This window comes from Arvicola amphibius, chromosome X (genome assembly GCF_903992535.2).
Source record: "Arvicola amphibius chromosome X, mArvAmp1.2, whole genome shotgun sequence".
NCBI lineage: Eukaryota > Metazoa > Chordata > Mammalia > Rodentia > Cricetidae > Arvicola > Arvicola amphibius.
The window spans coordinates 53,815,343-53,836,441 of record NC_052065.1 but is presented as its reverse complement, the minus strand read 5'-3'; the positions used below and the strand labels follow the sequence as shown (position 1 = coordinate 53,836,441).

The 21,099-nt window shown below is 38.4% G+C and overlaps 1 pseudogene; it reads right to left on the bottom strand.

Annotated features, from left to right (window-relative positions):
* Nucleotides 1-257: 257 nt before the first annotated feature.
* LOC119804131 lies at nt 258-648 on the bottom strand (annotated as a pseudogene).
* Between the last annotated feature and the right edge of the window lie 20,451 nt (nt 649-21,099).

Sequence of the window (21,099 nt, the reverse complement as noted above, 5' to 3'; positions counted from 1 at the left end):
CAGAGAGAGCTGAAATCAATGAAGACAATCCTAACAACTGAACATCTGTCTCATGAATACTTCCTAGTTTGGTTTGTGTGTGTGTGTGTGTGTGTGTGTGTGGTTTTTTGAGACAGGGTTTCTCTGTGTAACGGTCCTGGCATCTGCTTTTTAGACCAGCTGGCCTTGAACTCACAGAGATCTGCCTGCCTCTGCCTGCTGGGATTAAAGGCCTGTGCCACCACCACAGGGCCGGCTTTCTTTCCAGTTTGTAAGGTCTACCAGGCCAGGCCCTTGGCTGCCTTGGCTCTGCTTTTCCCCCGTTTTTTTTCTCACTCTTTTCCTTCAGTCTTTTTCTCTGCCTCTGGTTCATCCATACTGGGTACTGTCTATGTTCGTCTAGAAAAGTCATTCTGTTTTTCTTAATTTCAGTCTCCATTTTCGCGTCATCCTTTTCACCCTCCACCGCACACTGCATTTTCTCCTGGCACTGTTTGGGTACCACCACCACAGTCGCTATTTCTTCAACATCTTTCATTAAAGCATCCCCGTCAACTTTGAGAATACTTTTCAGTCTGTTGAGCTCCCTTGGGGCATTCTTCTTTCTCTTCTCAGCACGCATCTTCCTTTTCCACTTACTCCGTAAGCTTTTAGCCATGCTTTGCCTGAGAAACAGGACGGCACTGAACGCGTAGGACACTCTAGTTCTATATTCTTTAGGACTTTTATGATGAAGGTGCATCAGGTTTCGTCTACAGGTTTTTTGGCATCTATTGAGATGATCTTGTACTCTTTGTCTTTAAGTCCGTTTATGTGGTTTATGATATTTATTGACTTGTGTATGTTGAACCATCCTTGCACTTCAGGGAGAAAGCCAACTTGGTCACAGTCAATATTATTTTAATCTATTCCTGTATTCTGTTTACAGGTATTTTATTGAACAGTTTTGAATCTATGTTCATTGGGAATTTTTGTCTGTAGTTTTCTTTTTATTTTGTTTATACCTAGCTTTGGGATTAGAGCAACACTGTCTTCATAGAAGGGGTTTGGGAGTGCTCCTTCTGTGTCTTTTTGAAAAATAGTTTTAAAAGAATTGATTGCAGCTCTTTTCATATCTGTGCATCCATCTGGCAAGGACATATTTTTGGAAGGCTATTACTGTTTCAGTTTTTTCATTTGCTATGTGTCTGTTTAGGTTGTTGACTTCTTGGTTTAAGTTTGGCATTTTGATTGAATCTAAAAATTCAACTATTTCTTTTAGGGATAGGTTTTAAGATGCCCATTTTCTTGGTGTTTATTGTAGCCTTTCCCTGCCCATTCCTGATTCTGTTAGTTTAGGGCCTTCCTTCCTTCCTTCCTTCCTTCCTTCCTTCCTTCCTTCCTTCCTTCCTTCCTTCCTTCCTTCCTTCCTTCTGTTAGTTGTAACAAGAGTCTGTCAATCTAACTTTTTCAAAAAAAACAGTTCTTAGATTTGTTGATTCTTTGTGGGTTTTTTGTTTCTATCTCTATTTCTTACCATCAATTATTTTTGGATTTGGTTTGTTATTTTTCCACATTTTTGATTTGCATTGTTAAGTCATCTATTCATGCTCTTTCTGTTTTGTTGTTAATGTAGGCTCTTAGAGCGATAAATTTTCTTCATAGGTATGTTTTCAATGTGTCCCAGAGGTTTTGTTGCATTGTGTTTTCATTTCCGTTTAGTTCCAGGAATAATTTTTATTTCATTTTTTATTTCTTCTTTGACCCATTCTTTAATTGGTAATGAGTTGTTTAATCTACATGATTTGTGTATTTACTAGAGATTTGTTTTCTTTCCATTTTAATTTTTATTGCATTGTAGACAGATAGGTTACACAGAGTTATTTCAGTCTTTTTGAATTTGTAAAGATTTCAAATGTGGTCCCAGAATATGGTCTGTTTTACAGAAGCTTTTGTGTGCTGCTGAGTAAAATGAATATTGTTTGATTCTTGGATGGAATATTCTATAGATATCTGCTAAGTCCATTTGATGTTATGATGTTAGTTCATTTTGTTATTTCTCTGTTTACATTTTGTTCAGATGACCTGCCAATTAGAAAAAGTGTATTGAAATCCCCTTCTCTTACTATCTTGGTCTCAACCCGTGTCTTTAAATCCAGTAGTACGTTTTCTTTTTATGAAATAGGGTAAACCAGGATTCGGTTCATATATGTTTAGTGTAGTAATGTCTTCTTGGTTAACTTTTTCATTGATTAGAATGAAGTGTCCCTCTTTATCTCTTCTGTTTAGTTTTAATTTGAACTCTTTCTGTCAGATGTTAAAATTGTGATGTGTGACCTGCTGTTTCCTTGTCCCATTTGATTTTTTTGTCTATCCTTTTACTGTATGGCTGTACCTATCATTAAGCCTGCTTTTCTTTTAGGCAACAGATATATTTTGTTTCTTGATCCATCTAGCCTTCCTGTTTCTTTGACTGAATAATTAAGACCAGTAATATTTGAAGTTATTATTAGAATTTGTGTATCACCTGTGGTCATTGTGTTGTTGATTTTGTGTGTGTGTGAGAGAGACCACAACAGTGTGTGGTCTCATTGCTACACTGGATTTTAATAATTATGGGTTCACATTTCTTTTCACAGACATATAAACTACTTAATATAGGATTAAACCTTCCTATTTAAAGACAATTTTAGCTTATTGTATGACATGATGAACAATAACTTAATCTTATCTTATTCACTAGCAGAAGTTGTCCACAGACCTCATTTACAACAAGTAATATATGGTTTATATGTATGGAATAGTATAGTGATTAAACAATAGAGAGCTTGCTTAATAACTTGAATATTTACTATGTTTTAAATCTTGTATGTTACTTAACCTCTTTGTTTAACTTGTATCCCCCTTAAAATAGTGACAATAATACCTTGAGTTATTTTGAAAGTTCAAATATTTAAGAATTATAAAGTTAATGAATATAAAATTCTTTAAACACTTGTAGTCAACACAATTATGTAAGTATGAAATAAATTGAATACGCATAGGAAAGAAGTATCTTAGTATTTCTTTTATTTGGCTATATTGTTCTTCCTTGGCTATGATGATAAACATTCTAAAAACGGATTCTGAAAAGCTGCTTCTAACTAATTCTGATGCTACCTGGCTATGTGACCTAGCACAAACTATTCTGCCCTCTGAGCTTGTTTCCGCATCTGTAAAATGCTGTGCTTGGGTAATACAATTAGCAAGTGATCTTCTGCTACCAGCAGTTTAGAAACTAATTCTTTAGTACTGTGTTATGAACCTACTCTTATATACCTTTATGTATAGACTATTTTACATGTCCCCAAGATTTGTTACTGCCAGGCATTATTTCAAACACTGGTTGCAGATTCTGGGAGAAAGAACTGGACTTATATATTTTGGCATGCTAAAGGAAACATATTTGCCTAATTCATAATATTGATGAAGTTCTTCCTTTCCTCCTTACCTCTTTTCTAAGTCTCTTCCAAGTTTGTCACAGTTATTTGCTTGACCTTTGATCTCGATGTTGGAGGTTTCCTGCCCATACTTGTCTTGCTCAAGTTGGCTGGTAGAGTTTTGGTTTTCTTGATACTTGATAAATTGATTCTTATATTATCAAGAGGTTTTAAGTTTCTTTCTTTGAAAGTTGTGTGGTGTGTGTGTGTGTGTGTGTGTGTATCTGTGATTTCTCTATCCTCTCATCCTCTCTTATCTCTCTTCTATTTCTGTCATACTCTTCTGCTTATTATATTTACCAGCCACTTTCCCAGATTTATAACTTTTTTCCAGTTTATTTATTTTTTATTAAAAATTGCCATCTCCTCCCCTCCCTCCCCTTCCCTCCCCTCCCCTCCACCCATACCCCCACTCCCTCCCTCTCCAGGCCAAAGAGCAATCAGGGTTCCCTACACTATGTTGAGTCCAAGGTCCTCCCAACTCCCTCCAGGTCTAGGAAGGTGAGCAACCAAACTGACAAGGCTCACACAGAGCCTGTCCTTGTCGTAGAGACCAAGCCCATCGCCATTGTCCTTGGCTTCTTGGTCAGCCTCCACCATCAGCCACTTTCAGAGAGTCCGATTTGGTCGGATGTTCCATCAGTCCCATTCCAACTGGACTTGGTGATCTCCCGTTAGTTCTGTCCTGCCTTCTCAGTGGGTGAACGCATCCCTCACGGTTCTGACTTTCTTTCTAATGATCTCTCTCCTTCTGCTCCTCATCAGGACCTTGGGAGCTCAGTCCGGTGCTCCAATGTGGGGCTCTGTCTCTATCTCCATCCATCGCCCGGTGAAAGTTCTATGATGATATGCAAGATATTCATGAGTATGGTTATTGGATCTGGCCTTTTTCGGCTCCCTCTCCGCAGCTGCCCAAGGAACTAGCTGGGGGCATCTCCCTGGACACCTGGGAACCCCTCTAGAGTCAAGTCTCTTGACAACCCTCAGATGGCTCACTTAATTAAGATATGTGCTTCCCTGCTCCCATGTCCACCCTTCCTATATCCCAAGCATCCCCTTCCCCCAAGCTCTCCCCATCCTCCCCTTCACGCCTTTCTCTCCCTCATCTTCCCTTGCCCCCATCCCACCCCACCCCCAAGTTCCCAATTTATGCCCGGCAATCTTATCTACTTCCAACATCCAGGAAGATAACTGTATGTTTTTATTTGGGTTCATCTTCTTATTGTCTTCTCAAAGATCATGAATTATAGGCTCGATGTCCTTTAATTATGGCTAGAAAACGATTATGAGTGAGTACATCCCATGTTCATCTTTTTGGGTCTGGGTTACCTCACTTAGAATAGTGTTTTCTATTTCCATCCATTTCAATGCAAAATTAAAGATGTCATTGTTTTTTACCGCTGAGTAGTATTCTAATATGTACGTACTCCACAGTTTCTTCATCCATTCTTCCACTGAATGGCATCTAGGTTGTTTCCATGTTCTGGCTATTACAAATAATGCTGCTATGAGCATAGTTGAACAAATGTTTTTGTAATATGTTTGGGCATCTCTTGGGTAAATTCCCAATAGTGGAATTGCTGGGTCCTGGGGTAGGTTGATCCCGAATTGCCTGAGAAACCGCCACACTGTTTTCCAAAGTGGTTGCACAAGTGTGCATTCCCACCAGCAATGGATGAGTGTACCCCTTACCCCACAACCTCTCCAGCAAAGGCTATCATTGGTGTTTTTGATTTTAGCCAATCTGACAGGTGTAAGATGGTATCTCAAAGTTGTTTTAATTTGCATTTCCCTGATCACTAAAGACGTTGAGCATGACCTTAAGTGTCTTTTGGCCATTTGAACTTCTTCTGTTGAGAATTCTCTGTTCAGGTCAGAGCCTCATTTTTAAAATGGGTTAATTAACATTTTAAAGTCTAGTCTCTTGAGTTCCTTATATATTTTAGAGATCAGACCTTTGTCAGTTGCAGGGTTGGTGAAGATATTTTCCCAGTCAGTAGGCTGCCTTTTTGTCTTAGTGACAGTGTCCTTTGCTTTACAGAAGCTGCTCAGCTTCAGGAGGTCCCATTTATTTAATGTTGCCCTTAATGTCTGTGCAGCTGGGGTTATGCGTAGGAAACGGTCTCCTGTGCCATATGTTGTAGAGTACTTCCCACTTTCTCCTCTATCAGGCACAGTGTGTTCCGATTAATATTGAGGTCTTTAATCCATTTGGACTTGAGTTTTGTGCATGGTGATAGATATGGATCTACTTTCATTCTTCTACAGGTTGACATCCAGTTATGCCAGCACCATTTGTTGAAGATGCCCTCTTTCTTCCATTGTGTACTTTTGGCTCCTTTATCAAAAATCAGGTGTTCATAGGTTTGTGGTTTAAGTTCCGGGTCTTCTATTCGATTCCATTGGTCTACTTCTCTGTTTTTATCCCAATACCAAGCTGTTTTCAATACTGTGGCTCTGTAATAGAGTTTGAAGTCGGGGATGGTAATGCCTCCAGAAGTACCTTTATTGTATAAGATTGTTTTGGCTATCCTGGGTTTCTTGTTTTTCCATATAAAGTTGATTATTGTCCTCTCAAGATCTGTGAAGAATTTTGTTGGGATTTTGATGGGGATTGCATTGAATCTATAGATTGCTTTTGGTAGAATTGCCATTTTTACTATGTTGATCCTCACAATCCAAGAGCAAGGGAGATCCTTCCATGTTCTGGCATCTTCTTCAATTTCTTTCTTCAAAGACTTAAAATTCTTGTCAAATAAATCCTTCACTTCCTTGGTTAGAGTTACCCCAAGATATTTTATGCTATTTGTGGCTATTGTGAAAGGTGATACTTCTCTGATTTCCTTCTCTGCTTCCTTATCCTTTGTGTATAGGAGGGCAACTGATTTTTTGGAGTTGATCTTGTAACCTGCCACGTTACTGAAGGAGATTATCAGCTGTAGGAGTTCTTTGGTGGAGTTTTTGGGGTCGCTTATGTACACTATCATATCATCTGCAAATAACGAAAGTTTAACTTCTTCCTTTCCAATCCCCTTGAATTCCTTTTCGAATCCCCTTGATCCCCTTATGTTGTCTTATTGCTATTGCTAGGACTTCAAGCACTATATTGAAGAGATAAGGAGAGAGTGGACAGCTTTGTCGTGTTCCTGAATTTAGTGGGATGGCCTTGAGTTTCTCTCCATTTAGTTTGATGTTAGCTGTTGGCTTGCTGTAAATAGCCTTTATTATATTTAGGAATGACCCTTGTATCCCTAATCTCTCCAAGACCTTTATCATAAAGAGGTGTTGAATTTTGTCAAATGCTTTTTCAGCATCTAATGAGATGATCATATGATTTTTTTCCTTCAGTTTATTTATATAATGGATTACATTGATAGATTTTCATATGTTGAAAAAGCCCTGCATCTCTGGGATGAAGCCTACTTGATCGTAGTGGATAATTTTTCTAATGTGTTCTTGGATTCGGTTTGCCAGTATTTTATTGAGAATTTTTGCATCAATGTTCATGAGTGAGATTGGCCTGTAATTCTCTTTCTTGGTTGGGTCTTTGTGTGGTTTAGGTATCAGGGTAACTGTAGCTTCATAAAAGGAATTTGGCAATGACTCTTCTGTTTCTATATTATGAAATACCTTAAGGAGTATAGATATTAGGTCTTCTTGAAAGTTCTGGTAGAATTCTGCATTGAAACCATCTGGTCCTGGGCTCTTTTTGGTAGGGAGGTTTCTGATAACAGTTTCTAATTCTTCGCGACTAACAGGACGATTTAGAGCATTTACCTGGTCCTGGTTTAACTTTGGTATATGGTATTTATCTAAAAAACTGTCCATTTCTTTTACATTTTCCAATTTTGTGGCATACAGGCTTTTGTAGTAAGATCTAATGATTGTCTGAATTTCCTCTGTCTGTGTGGTTATTTCCCCCTTATCATTTCTGATCGTATTAATTTGCGTGTTCTCTCTCTGCCGTTTGATTAGTTTGGCTAGGGGTTTGTCAATCTTGTTGATTTTCTCCAAGAACCAGCTTTTTGTTTCAGTGATTCTTTGGATTGTTTTCTGTGTTTCCATTTTGTTGATTTCTGCCCTCAGTTTGATTATTTCCAATCTTCTACTCCTCCTAGGTGAATCTGCTTCTTTTTTTTCAAGAGCTTTCAGGTGTGCTGTTAAGTCTCCAATGAGTGCTTTCTCCATTTTCTTTAAGTGGGCACTTAGTGCTATGAACTTTCCTCTTAGCGCTGCCTTCATTGTGTCCCATAGGTTTGAGTATGTTGTGTCTTTGTTTGCATTAAATTCAAGAAAGACTTTAATTTCTTTCTTTATTTCTTCCTTGACCCAGCTGTGGTTCAGTAGTTGACTGTTCAGTTTCCATGAGTTTGTAGGCTTTCTTGGGGTAGCATTGTTGTTAAATTCTAATTTTAATCCATGGTGATCGATAAGACACTGGTGGTTACTAATATTTTTTTGTAACTGTGGAAGTTTGCTTTGTTACCGAGTATGTGGTCAATTTTGGAAAAGGTTCCATGAGCTGCAGAGAAGAAGGTATATTCTTTTTTATTTGGGTAGAATGTTCTATAGATGTCTGTTAAGTCCATTTGGTTCATTACCTCCATTAAGTCTTTTAATTCTCTGTTAGGTTTCTGTCTGATTGACCTGTCCATTGGTGAGAGAGGAGTGTTGAAGTCTCCTACTATTAGTGTGTGTGGTTTGATGGCTGCCTTGAGTTCTAGCAGTGTTTCTTTTACATAAGTGGGTGCTTTTATATTAGGGGCATAGATATTCAGGACTGAGACTTCATTCTGAAGGATTTTTCCTGTTATGAGTATAAAGTGTCCCTTTCCATTTCTTCTGATTGATTTTAGTTTGAAGTCAACTTTGTTAGAAATTAGTATGGCCACACCGGCTTGTTTCTTAGGTCCATTTGCTTGATAAACCTTTTCCCAACCCTTTACTCTGAGTAGATGTCTGTCTTTGTGGTTGAGGTGTGTTTCTTGTAAACAGCAGAATGTTGGATCCTGTTTTCGTATCCAATCTCTTAGCCTGTGCCTTTTTATAGGTCAATTGAGTCCATTGATATTAAGTGATATTAATGACCAGTGGTTGTTAACTCTGGACATTTTTTTGTAGTAGAATTTGTGTGTTTCCCTTCTTCTAGTTGTGCTGGTGAAGGGTCGCTAGATGTCTGAGTTATTGTGGGCCTTGTTAGACTCCTTGGTTTGTGATTTTCCTTCTATTACATTCTGCAAGGCTGGATTTGTGGCTACGTATTGTTTAAATCTGTTTTTGTCCTGGAATATCTTGTTTTCTCCATCGATGGTGAATGCAAGCTTTGCTGGGTATAGTAGTCTGGGCTTGCATCCATGTTCCCTTAGTGCCTGTAGCACCAAGACCTTCTGGCTTTCGTGGTTTCCAGTGAGAAGTCAGGTGTAATTCTGATAGGTTTCCTTTTATATGTTACTTGACATTTTTCCTTTGCAGCTCTTAATATCTGTTCTTTATTCTGTATGTTTTGTGTTTTGATTATTATATGGCATGGGTGTAGTGAGGAGCTGTTGGGCCGCTTCCCGCCACCCAGCTCCTGGCCAACCGGCTCCTGCACGGCTAGCTTTACACCCGAAATAACAACACACAAATTGTATTCTTTTAAAGACTGCCTGGCCCATTATTTCAGCCTCTTACTCATATCTTGATTAACCCATATCTAATAATCTATGTAGCACCATGAAATGGTGCCTTACCGGGAAGTTTCTAGCGTATGTCCATCTTGGGCTGGAGCTTCATTGCGTCTGGTTCTAGAGGCAGGGCAATTGTCTGAGCCATCTACCTCACTTCCTTCTTCCTGTTCTGTCTACTCCACCCACCTATTTTCTAACCTATTAGGCCAAGCAGTTTTCTTTATTAATTAACCAATGAAATCAACAGATTGATAGAAGACCCACCTCCATCATTTCCCCTTTTTCTGTTTAAACAAAAAGGAAAGGCTTTAACTTTAACATAATAAAATTACATATAACAAAACAGTTATCATGCAAAAATTACAGTTACAATATTTATATCTACTTTATCTTTTATCATAAGTAAGGAAAACTATAACTATCTATCTATTCTTCAACTCCATCAAAGACTCCAGAAAGATATAATATTACCTAAGTAAATAAGAAATATGCAATTTCCAAACTCTAGAAATGATAGAGACATCTTGCTGCCTGGACAGTCACCCAAAGTTCTTTTGTATTGTTGGGGAATCTATCTTCGGCCTATAGGCCCACAGTATCCAACAGACTTTCCCATGAAGCAGGAAATTTCAAAGACAGTTCAGTCACTATCTGCTGTCTACAGAATGTCTCGCAGACTCTTTCATGAATCAGGAACCCAGAGAGATCATCTCACCTATAGGCAAGTTCAGCAGTCCTCTCTCTGAGGGTTCTCTGTGTTCAGTTTATGCAATAGTCCAGGCAAGAGCAGTTTCTTGCCAAATGGCTATCAAACTCCATAAGTAGCCTCTTAGATGCCCATCTTCCTCTTGAAGTAGCTGGTGCTGCCAGGAGCAGATGTGTCTCATTGTCATGAAAAGCCCTAAGTTATTAAAACATTTTAAATGCCATATTCTATTGTCTTTGAAAGATATGAAGAATGCCTATTTAACTTAAATATATCTCTATATATCTAGAAAATCTAACTTACATGACTATAAGCTTTACTATTATCAATGATTATCCATTAACAACCTATATTTCTTAATTATACATTACATTTTTAAAATGAACTACACAATCACAATACCATAATCAGTATCAGAAATATATATACATATAACAAAACTGACCTTAAATTTAAATCACTAAAGCAAAATCCATATCAATGCAAATTACTCATCTCCATATTATATCCCCCTTTAAATGTAAAAGAACACTTATAAACAATATTTGGGAATATGGACGTAGATATTTCTCTCCAAACTGCTTCCTGCTGAATGGGGATGCTGTTAATCAGATCTTTCATGGTGTAACCTGTGTGCCAGGTTCATCTCAGTCATCAGTTGGGTGAAGTAATTTTTTGAGGGTGTTCAGGACAACCTTTCAGGAGGGCGTGGTCTATCATACCATATTGGGATAGAAGCAATCCACATGGTCTCATTTTCTGTAAAAATAAAAGAAGAATCTCTTTTCCAAAGTATCATATCCTTAGATCCAAATTCTGAAGTCAAGGTATTTTCAAGATATCTTTCTTGGATTAGTTCAGCAGCATTTTTTTTTTGTTTTTTGTTTTTGTTTTTGTTTTTTGAGACAGGTTTTCTCTGTGGCTTTGGAGCCTGTCTTGGAACTAGCTCTTGTAGACCAGGCTGGTCTCGAACTCACAGAGATCCGCCTGCCTCTGCCTCCCGAGTGCTGGGATTAAAGGCGTGCGCCACCACCGCCCGGCAGCTCAGCAGCATTTATAAACAAGTATCTTTTAGCAGCTGTTGCTCCTTCCTCAGCATTCAAACAATTCAAAGAGAGCATAATAGTATATAATATCAAGATTCTCTGTGTATTTTCCATCTTTGTGCGGCTTTATTTTAACCTCTATTTCATTTATTTTTACTTTCATTTTTTGAGACAGGTTCTCTGTATATCTTTGTCCTGGAATAACCCTGTTGACCAGGCTGTCCTTGAACTCAGACGTCTACTTGCCTCAGCCTCCCCAGTGCTGGGATTAAAGGTGTGTACTACCACACCAAACTACTTCCTTTTTTTTCTTATTTACTTTTAAGAACTTTAACCCAGATTTCCTGGATGTTTTGTGTTAAGAATTTGTTGGATTTGATTTGTTCTTTAATCTGTGAGTTTATTTCCTCTATAGTATCTTCAAAGTCCGAGATTCTTTCTTCCATCTCTTGTATTCTGTTGGTAATACTTATCTCTGTAGTTTCTGTTCGTTTACTCAGAATTTCCATTTCCAGTCTTCCCTCGGAATGTGTTTTCTTCAGTACCTCCATTTCATTTTTCAGGTCTTGTACTGTTTCCCTTACCTGTTTGATTGCTTTTTCTTGTTTTTCTCGGGTATCTTTGAGAGATTTATTTTTTTCATCTACCTTTTTGTTTGTCATCTCCATTTCTTTCTGGCAGTTTTTTACCTACCTCCTGTTTAAGGTCCTCTATTATTTTCATAAAGTACTGTTTAAGGTCGATTTCTTCTATTTCCTCTGGAGTAGGGTGTACAATTCTTGTTGTTTCAGGAAGCCTGGATTCTGGTGATGTCATGTTGCCTTTCGGGTTGTTGGAGTAGTTCTTGCATTGGCGCCTGCCCATCTCTTTCTTCAAATGGAGCTAGGATAGACTTGCTGTCTTGGTCCAATCTTTGCTGTGACTGAATCTGGGTGGCTCTCCTCAGAGCCGGAGCAGGAGCTATTCCTTGCAGCACAATCTGAAGGAGCCAGCACTCCCTTGCCGGAATCCTCAGACCTGCCTAGAGGGCAGCCTATCTCACCTTTGTGTGGGTGGCCTTGGTACAGGAGCAGGACACTTGAATACACTAGGGTCGGCTTGGGAGAGATAGTGTGTACCAAAGACAAGCCTGCACCAGGCGCTGGGGGAGGGAGGATGTGCTTGCTCTCTTCCAGGACAGGTTGCCCCAGGATAGCACACACTCACCTGTCCAGATGGAACTCCACAGCACTGAATCAGGGATTCCTGATAGCCTAGGGACACTGCAGGGGCCAAAGGCAAAGGTGGGGGCAGGGTGGGATGAAGTATCCCACAGCGAACCTTGCAGCACAATCCTCCACTGGGTCTTCAGTTTCAGGCTAATGGCTCTTTGCTGGGCAGGTATCTCAGACAAAGGCCCAGCTTGCCAGCGGCAAGCTGAGTGAGGTAAAGGAACTCCCCCCTTCACCAATGACTCCCAGCCCGGGTATGGGCCAAGCAGGGCGGTTTTGTGGCCCCTAAGGAGTGGAGCGGTTCTTTAGGGATGCTGGAATGGGATAGGAAGAGAAGAAGAGAAGGCGCGGGGAGAAACCCCTGCAGAATGACCAGAAAGATTCGGGGGTCAAGGAATGTCTGCAGAAACACACTCACCCTCCACTGGGTCTTCCAGATTTATAACTTTTTGTTTTATTTTATGATCTATTTAGTTTAATCAGGTCATCTATGGGACTATTGCATTGATACTACCCATTGGAATCTATTAGGATAAATAGTAGGTAGTACATAGTGAAGGCATTGGCACGCCCTCTCTATGAATAATGTATAAGTAGTAAATAGTTCAGCAGTGAAAGGTAGGACCCACCTGTGATTTTCATTTGTTTGCTTTGCCCGTCCAAAACCTCTTAGGGAAGACATTTGAGTTTGACAAAATACTTAATCTAGAAAACTCCTTCCCAGGGCCACCAAGATGGATAGTAGGTAAAGACACTTACCAGTAAGCCTGATTATCTGAGTTTCATCCTTGAGACTCACATGGTCTAAGAAGAGAATTAACTCTGTAATTGTCCTCTGATCTCTACATAAGTGCTATGGCTGATAGATTCAGGAGGGTAAAGGGACTGGTAAGGAGGAATGGGAGTGGATATGGATGGGAGGGATATCAAAAATGGTGAGAGAAGAGAGTAATCATGTGTACGCGTGAACACACACATAATAAAAGGAAGATCTTTCTTAGCATTGGGTGTCATAGTACACATGTACTATCTTACCACTTGAGAGGTTGCGAGAGGAGGCTTGTGATTTCCAGGACAGGCTGGATTACATAAAAAACTCTGCCTCAAAAAAGAAAAGAAAATTATTCCCTCTTGGAGCATTATGTGATACCCACATCTGCCTGACTTTTGTAGATATGGTTGAAATTTTCATAGAAGACATTTCAAAATAAATGGAGAACTTAAACGTCACAAACAGCGAGAAGAATTGACCATTGAGGCCATTCCAGGCACAAAGCAGTAAGTCCAGAGCGTTGAAAGAACACATTCAGGCTCCGTGGTTACAAGAAACATCAGCAAAATGGATAAGAGGATAATTTCAAAGTTTAAACTCCCAAACAATTCTAGACACACTATCTTTTACTAGTTCTGTTTCCGTGCCGCTCCCTTTCTCTCTCACTCTGGCTCAAGTTCTCAGTTTGAACTCTCAGCTTTATCTCAGCTTTGAGGTGGAGAGTAATCGTCCTACATTCTTTGCTTTGTTGTATCACCAGCGGGCATATGCTTTTTCATTTCCGTTTACATTCTAAGTCCACATTTAGAGTTGTTAGAATTTCAAGAGAAAGAGCCATGGACTTAGAATTGTCTTTTGTGGTCCAAATATAACCTCAGATAATTCACTTCTCAGAATTTGGATTTCTTCATTCTCAAGTTTAAATGATTATACCTTCAAATATCGTTTATAGGGATTAAATAGCTAATAGTTATGAACCACATAGTTGTTAATAGGCATAATATTGATCACTAATCATTTAGATAAGTAATTTGGTAGAAAAAGAAGTTTTGTTGTCCCCTGAAAATTCTGTGAGTTTTAAACTCCATCACAGTATGTTTGAAGTCATTCACTTGGGTCTGATCTACTAAAGCTATTGCTCTTGTACGTCAAAAGAAAAAGAAGGGCTGGAGCCATGGCTCAGCTGTTAAGAGCATTTGCTGCTCCCAAGGAAGACCCAGGTTCAGTTCCCAGTACTCACATTGCTTTTTATAGCTTCTCTATAATTCCAGTTCTAGGGAATAAAATGCCCGCTTCTTGTCACTGAGAGCACCAGGCATGCATGGGATGCCTATACATACATGCAAGCAAAACACTCACACACATAAAATCAAAATGAATTCATCGAGAGAGGGAAACAGACAAGGCATACAGACAGAAACACCTCCTAACACTGAGTTGCCTACCATTGCTTTACCATTATTTTTCTTTAAGTTTGGGAGAACCCCCCATGTGTCTCATCAAAGGATGGTTGTTGACTACAGATGTGATTATGTTTCTGGTGATAATCACTAGATATTAGTGTCACTGAGAGTCAGGGACACTAATAGTGGTAGAACTGTGCCATTATTCTGCTTTTTTTCTGTTTTGCAGATGGTGTCCCATCACATTCCTACTGGGGAGAAGTTGCCCATCAGTAATAGGGGTTGTCCTCAGGTCCTCCACTGTAAGAACATTCAGGTAGCCTACTTTGTTTCAGACTTGTGTTTTAAAGGTTTACTTCACTGTTAAAAATCTAAATCCATTTGTTTCTCAGAAAGGCATACTGGGCTGATCATGGATTGTAAGGTGAGAAAATTTGAGTTCAGGTTCTTCCACATACCAGTTGATTTGTGACAAGTTATATAAAATCTGGACTCAGTTTATTCATTTGTAAAAGTGGGTAAATGTATTTTCTTCAAGGAAGTTTTTTTGAGGTTTAAATACACCAATGCATTTTACTGTGTACTTAGCAAACAGCTAATAGATATTTCCTTCTCGCGTCTACTGTTGTCTGTAACCTTTATGTTTTGCGCACGGTTACTACCCCTACCACCAGTTCCTCTCGAGAAGATTAAGGGAATGTACCTGAACATTTTATAATAGTGATATTTCTACTTTTTTTCAGTCTTATCTCTAAGCCATCACTCCTGGGCAGTTACCTACTGTGACTCAGTCTTTGTGCTTTCTATAATCTTAAGTTTCTCATCCATTTTATTATCTTCTCATTTCTCATAATAATTGCTCGCTGTTTACTGATATTTTACTGACAGAGCTACTTGCCACTCACCTATCACTTTACAAGGCTCTGATAGGGTCCATCTTTGGAACAGTCATCGCTCCAAAAGGGTGAAGGGTCAAATAGTGTAGATTGCATGTTGCTTCTTGTGAAGGGAAGAAGCAGAATTGATAAGAGGGGAAAAAAGTCTGTTAATGTTTTCCAGTATCATCAGCTATAATCTAGATTGGCCTGGCAAGAACAATGTAAAAACAGTATTAATGTGCAGCATGTTCCAACAAGCAGCACAATTAGGACATATGCAAGCTCATTTTTTTTTTTAAAAAAAATACTTTTTAAAGCCATGATATCCTTGCATGTGAAACCTGAAACCGCTGTTCAGTTTTTCATTCAACGCCATCATTACAGCATGCCAGACAGGATGTTCTCGGTTGATGTTGGTGTCACAAAGATTAGAGTATTAATAAAAAAGAACGTAGGGGCTGGAGAGATGGCTCAGAGGTTAAGAGCACTGGCTGCTCTTCCAGAGGTCCTGAGTTCAATTCCCAGCAACCACATGGTGGCTCACAACCATCTGTAATGGGGTCTGGTGCCCTCTTCTGGCCTGCAGCCATACATGGAAGGAATGCTGTATACATAATAAATAAATAAATAAATATTTTAAAAAAAAAGAACGTAAACATATAAGCATTTTCTTATTCCTCCTGAAAATCTAAAACTGTAGATAGGTCACTGTCTTTTTATGGATTTGTCTGGCAAGTATTCATTTTGAGAGAGAGTGATCCTTGTTTCCACTATTTGCTGATATTTAAGCTTCATTTCTTGCTTTGTTCCATGCCCAACTTTTTTTTAGCATACATGAAGATCTTCATGCTTTTTCCTGTAATCCCAAACCTTCAAAAGAGATGAGGGAAAGTGAAGGATAGATTCGTCCTCTTCTTTTTATGCCTCCTTCTCCTTCTACTATTTGTTTTCAAAAGTTGGGGATGTTGAAGCTGTATTGTCAAGTCTGTGATGTTATAATATTTCATCTTTGGAAGTATTCATCTTGTTATGAATTGAGGTATTTGAGTAAGTGTCTCTATTTTTCTCTCTTATTCTCTCTCTAGTTCCCTGGCCTTGATCTCCATGTGTAGCAGAGGATGAACTTGAACTTCTGATCCTATTGCCTCTATTTCCTGAGTGCTGGGATTACAAGTATATACCACCATGGACAGTTTTATGCAGTTGTGGGGATTGGACCCAGGGCCTACTGATTGCTAAACAAACACTCTAAAAACTGAGCTACACCCCCAGTTCCTACACCTGTCTTTTTAGCATAAGGAATACCTAAAATGTGAGCTTCTGGATGCCTGTACTAGTATATAAAGGCACTTCAGATATGCCTACTTAGAACTCATTATATGATTTGTGAAAGAATAAATTGTATTTTTTCTCTATCTTCAATTGCACCTGTTTTATATTTGAACTTATTAATTGAGTTTTACTGTCTTTATTGTAAGAGATTGGTAACTATAGCCTCTTTCTAACAAGTGAAATAAATGTAAAAATAATAGGGAGCTTATCGTCTTTAGACATACAGTACATACCTTCCTTGAAATAATGGTTCCTAAATCTGTTTCCTTGAGAAATATGGTTGGAAGTTTGAAATTCAGAAGTAAAAAAAAATATGTACCTTTGCTCTCTTACCTCTGAAAAAAGAGCATTGAATTAATTAAGATTATCTGATAGGAAATAAACTTGATTGTAGAATACTTCAGTGTAATTCCCACCCTGGCACTCAGAGCTGTATGATCTAAAGCAAACCATTGAACTTTTCTGAACTTCAGTAGTTGTAGGAAATTTATATGGGATCATATGATGGAGGGGATATATATATATATTTTATAAATATATTTATAAAAATGTAAAATATATAGATTGCAAAATGTTATCTAGATGTTGTGGTGGTATCTTAGTGTTTCTATTGCTATGAAGAGACACCATGACCAAACCAACTCTTAAAAAGGAAAAGCATTTAATTGGAGTGGCTTACTTATAGTTCAGAGGTTTAGTCCATTATCGTCTTAGTGCAACATGGTGGTGTGCAGGCAGACATGGTGCTGGAGAAATAGCTGAGCATCTTACATCTTGCCTCACAGGAAGTGGTCTGTCTCACTGGGTGGGTCTTGAGCATATATGAGACCTCAAAGCCTGCCTCCACAGTGACATACCTTCTCCAAAAGGCCACACCCACTCCAACAAAGCCATACTTCCTAATAGTGTCACTCTCCTTGCTGTTTGCATAAGAATGGCCCTCATAGGTTTATATATCATCTGTATGGTGGTCATTAGTGAGTGGTGCTACATATTAAGAGGTATGGCCTTATTGGAGAAAGTGTGCCACTGAGGGTGGGCTTTGGGGTTTCAAATGTTCAAGTCAGTCCCATTGTTTTCTCTTCCTGTTTCCTGCAGATCCGGATGTAGAATTCTCAGCTACCATGTCTGCATGCATGCCACCATACTCCCCACAATGACAATAATGGACTAAATCTCTGAAATTGTAAGCCAGGCCCAATTAAATGCTTTTCTTTGTAAGAGTTGCTGTAGTAATGGTGTCTCTTCACAGCAATAGAACACTGACTAAGATTATTAAGCAATTTTTAGTGTGTCCATTTCTTTCTCTTCTACGGGTTTCAGCTTAGTCTGAAATTATATAATAAAAAGGTTTATTTTTATAAAAGTACGTTCAGAGACTGTAGTTTTCTCAAGAACAGGATATCCTTGATTCTTTCTCTCTGTGTTTAAAATAATTTAAGATGATGGGATGAAAGCACTTAGTTCCTTTGTGTTTGAATTGCTGTAATTAGGAAATTGTAGTATTTACCTCTTATGTTCACTCTGAGTTCTGAAGTCAGAAAAATGTCAAATCTTGAAAAGATCAACTATTCAAGTGTTAGAAATTATAGTAATGCAATGTTGTGCCTTTATTTCAAAGTAACAAAACATACCTGTTATACGTCTATGATATTTTTATATTGAAGCATCTTGAAATATAGCAACCTTGTGATTTGGCATTAACTCCTGAAACCAGTGAATCTCATTCTTGGGATCTCTGGATCCTTCTTTGCATTGAATTCTATCTCTACTGTTTCATGTGGAAGTTATTATTACTGGGTTTATATTAAATGGCAAATTTTCAGAAAAAAATGATGAGAGCATTATGTATCAAGAATAAAATTTTTTTTTCAAGACAGGGTTTCTCTGTGCAACAACCCTAACTGTCCTGGAACTATCTCTTGTAGACCAGACTCGCCTCGAACTCATAGAGATCTACCTGCCTCTGCCTCCCGAGTGCTGGGACTAAAGGTGTGCACCACCACCTCTTGGCTAAGAGTAGAATTTTATTTAAGAAACATTCAAGATGCAATATGTGGAACTAATATCAATGATGAGCTTCTGCCAGACAAACTTTGGTAGTCAATTTTTGTATGCTATAGGTACTAGACCAACGGTATCTGCTGATCACTTCTTTGTTATTATTCCTTTCTACTTTGTGAAGTTCCCCTTCCTACATGTTGACACTTCTGCTGTTATTCAGAAAGTAAGGTTTGCATATGTGAGTCTATTTTTGCCACATATTATGGCCCTTTGTTGTATCTTTATGAAGTCTGTTGCTGCCCAACAATCTGTGAGAAAGCATTATGAATAATCTAGTTTTCTTACTTCAATGTGATAACTTGAGTTTATTGATATAATTTTGTTGGGCAACAACAGGCTTGTATATTTCACTGCTAACTTGTGATTGTTAGTATCTTTATTTAGAGCTATGCCTTAGTGAGGTGCTTATACCTTAAAAGAACTTTCTGTCTCATTTTTGTGATATCTTACTGGTTATTTTCTGGCACAACCTAGGACTGACTGTGCCCAAGGGAGAAAATAATTTCCCTTTATGATAAGTAACAATCCTTTATTTGCTCAAAAACGTGCTCTCTTTTTTCCAGCCAAAATTGTGTCAGAGGTTCTGGTATGGGAGTTTAGTAAAGTCTGTCTCTTTCATAAAGATAAATAATCTTAAAATGGTAAGGAGGAAGAAACTTCTTTTTGTAGTAGATGGAGACCATTACAGAAAGTCACAACTAGTTAAAATGCAGAGGACTACAAACTGTGGGATGCTCAGCTCAAATTGATATATCTGTACACAACCCCTAAACTTAAGGCTCAGGAAACATCAGAAGACCAGGGTATCTGCTGTGAGATTGTCTTCTACAAACAACATGGAGCTACAGTCATGAATTCATAACTTTGTTGTCACCTAAACACGGCCTGACCCAGAGACAGCACCAATTGGTATTTCAATTTGAATGAGGATGGTCTCCATAGACTCTTATTCTTAAATGCATAGTGGAACTGTATGGTAAGAATTAAGAGGTGTAGCTGTGTTGAAGGAGGTGTGTCACTGGAAGCACGCTTTGGGGTTTCAAAAGCCCACACCAGGCTCAATTAGCTCTCCCCTCTCTCTTTGTTATGGATTCAGACGTAAGTTTTCAGCTACTGTTCCAGTGCCATGTCTGCCTGCCTGCTTCCATGCTCTCCACCATGATGGTCATGAATTCACTCTATGTAAGCCCCTAATAAACTCTTCTATAATTGGCCTTGGTCACGGTGTTTATTCACAGCAAATGAAAAGCAACCAAGACACCAGTGTGGATGTGGTAAATCTGACAGGTCCCCATCACTACATGAAACTATAGGCAATTGTTACTGAGAGAGTGAGAATTAGTCTTCTTTAGGAATAAGCCCCTGACAGGTTATCCAATCCCAAATGGTCATTCTTAAGCATATATACATACAAGCAACACTAAATGGGCTAGCAGATTGTATTTATAAGTACATATGTATAAATGCATATATATAATGTATTTATAATTACATATATAAAATGTATGTGTATATATATATAAATGTGTATATAAGTATGCTTTTGTTTTCATATACTATAAACTTCATTTTTATGAATAAATAATAAAGATTTATTTATTTATGTATATGAGTGCTCTATCTGCATGTACACCTTTCTTTCAGAAGAGAGCACCAGATCCCATTATAGATGGCTGTATGCTGCTGTGTGGTTCCTGGGAATTGAATTCACAACCTTTGGAAGAGCCACTGGTGCTCTTAAACACTGAGCCATCTCCCCAGCCCTCCAAACTTTATTTTTAAAACATGAAAATTAAAAAAATTACACAGAGAAATTAACCAGACCTGAAGTCTATACATCATAGTGAAGTTCTGTACAGTTCGAATAGCCATTCTGAAGCTGTGGAACTTCACACTGAATCTTACACTGTCACTACTGAACACATTTTTACATGTTTTCTCCCACCAAAACTGAAAAATCCATAACATAACCAGAAGTAGAAAAGTAATTAGCTTTATATCCTCTTTCATAGCTCGTATCCGTTATCTGCATTCAGTCCTCTCCTATCCCCCAACATTTACACTCTCTTATTCTCTTCTATTCATGCTTACAATATATTCAGATGTGATGTAGGTGTATCAAAGAGTTCCAAAATAGCCCAGAATGGAGTATAACAAAGGTTTATTATTTGGGGATAAACTCGCAGTAAGAGTAGCAATTCAGTCTTCTCTGTGCACTGGGAACTAGGAACGCAATCCAGCAGAAAAAAAGGGACCCTGCACACTTTTCGCCTACATGTATTTTAACTGAGACCATGCCCAAAGTGGACCAGTATCTAAAAGGCTATTGGTTGAGAGAGTTCCTATAACACCATGATAACAATAATTAAAGAGGATGAAGTCATGAACTAAAGAGGAAGTGCGAGATACACAGGAGGTGTTTGAAGGGGAGAGTGTGTAGAGGAAATGGTGTAAATACAGTATTCATGTATAAAATTATCAAAAGTAATATTAACAAAAAATAAAATAAATGTTTAAAAAAGAAGAAAGTGAAATTTTTTTTTAAATGTTATGGAGGGCCAGAGGTGGTGGCTCTTTTATC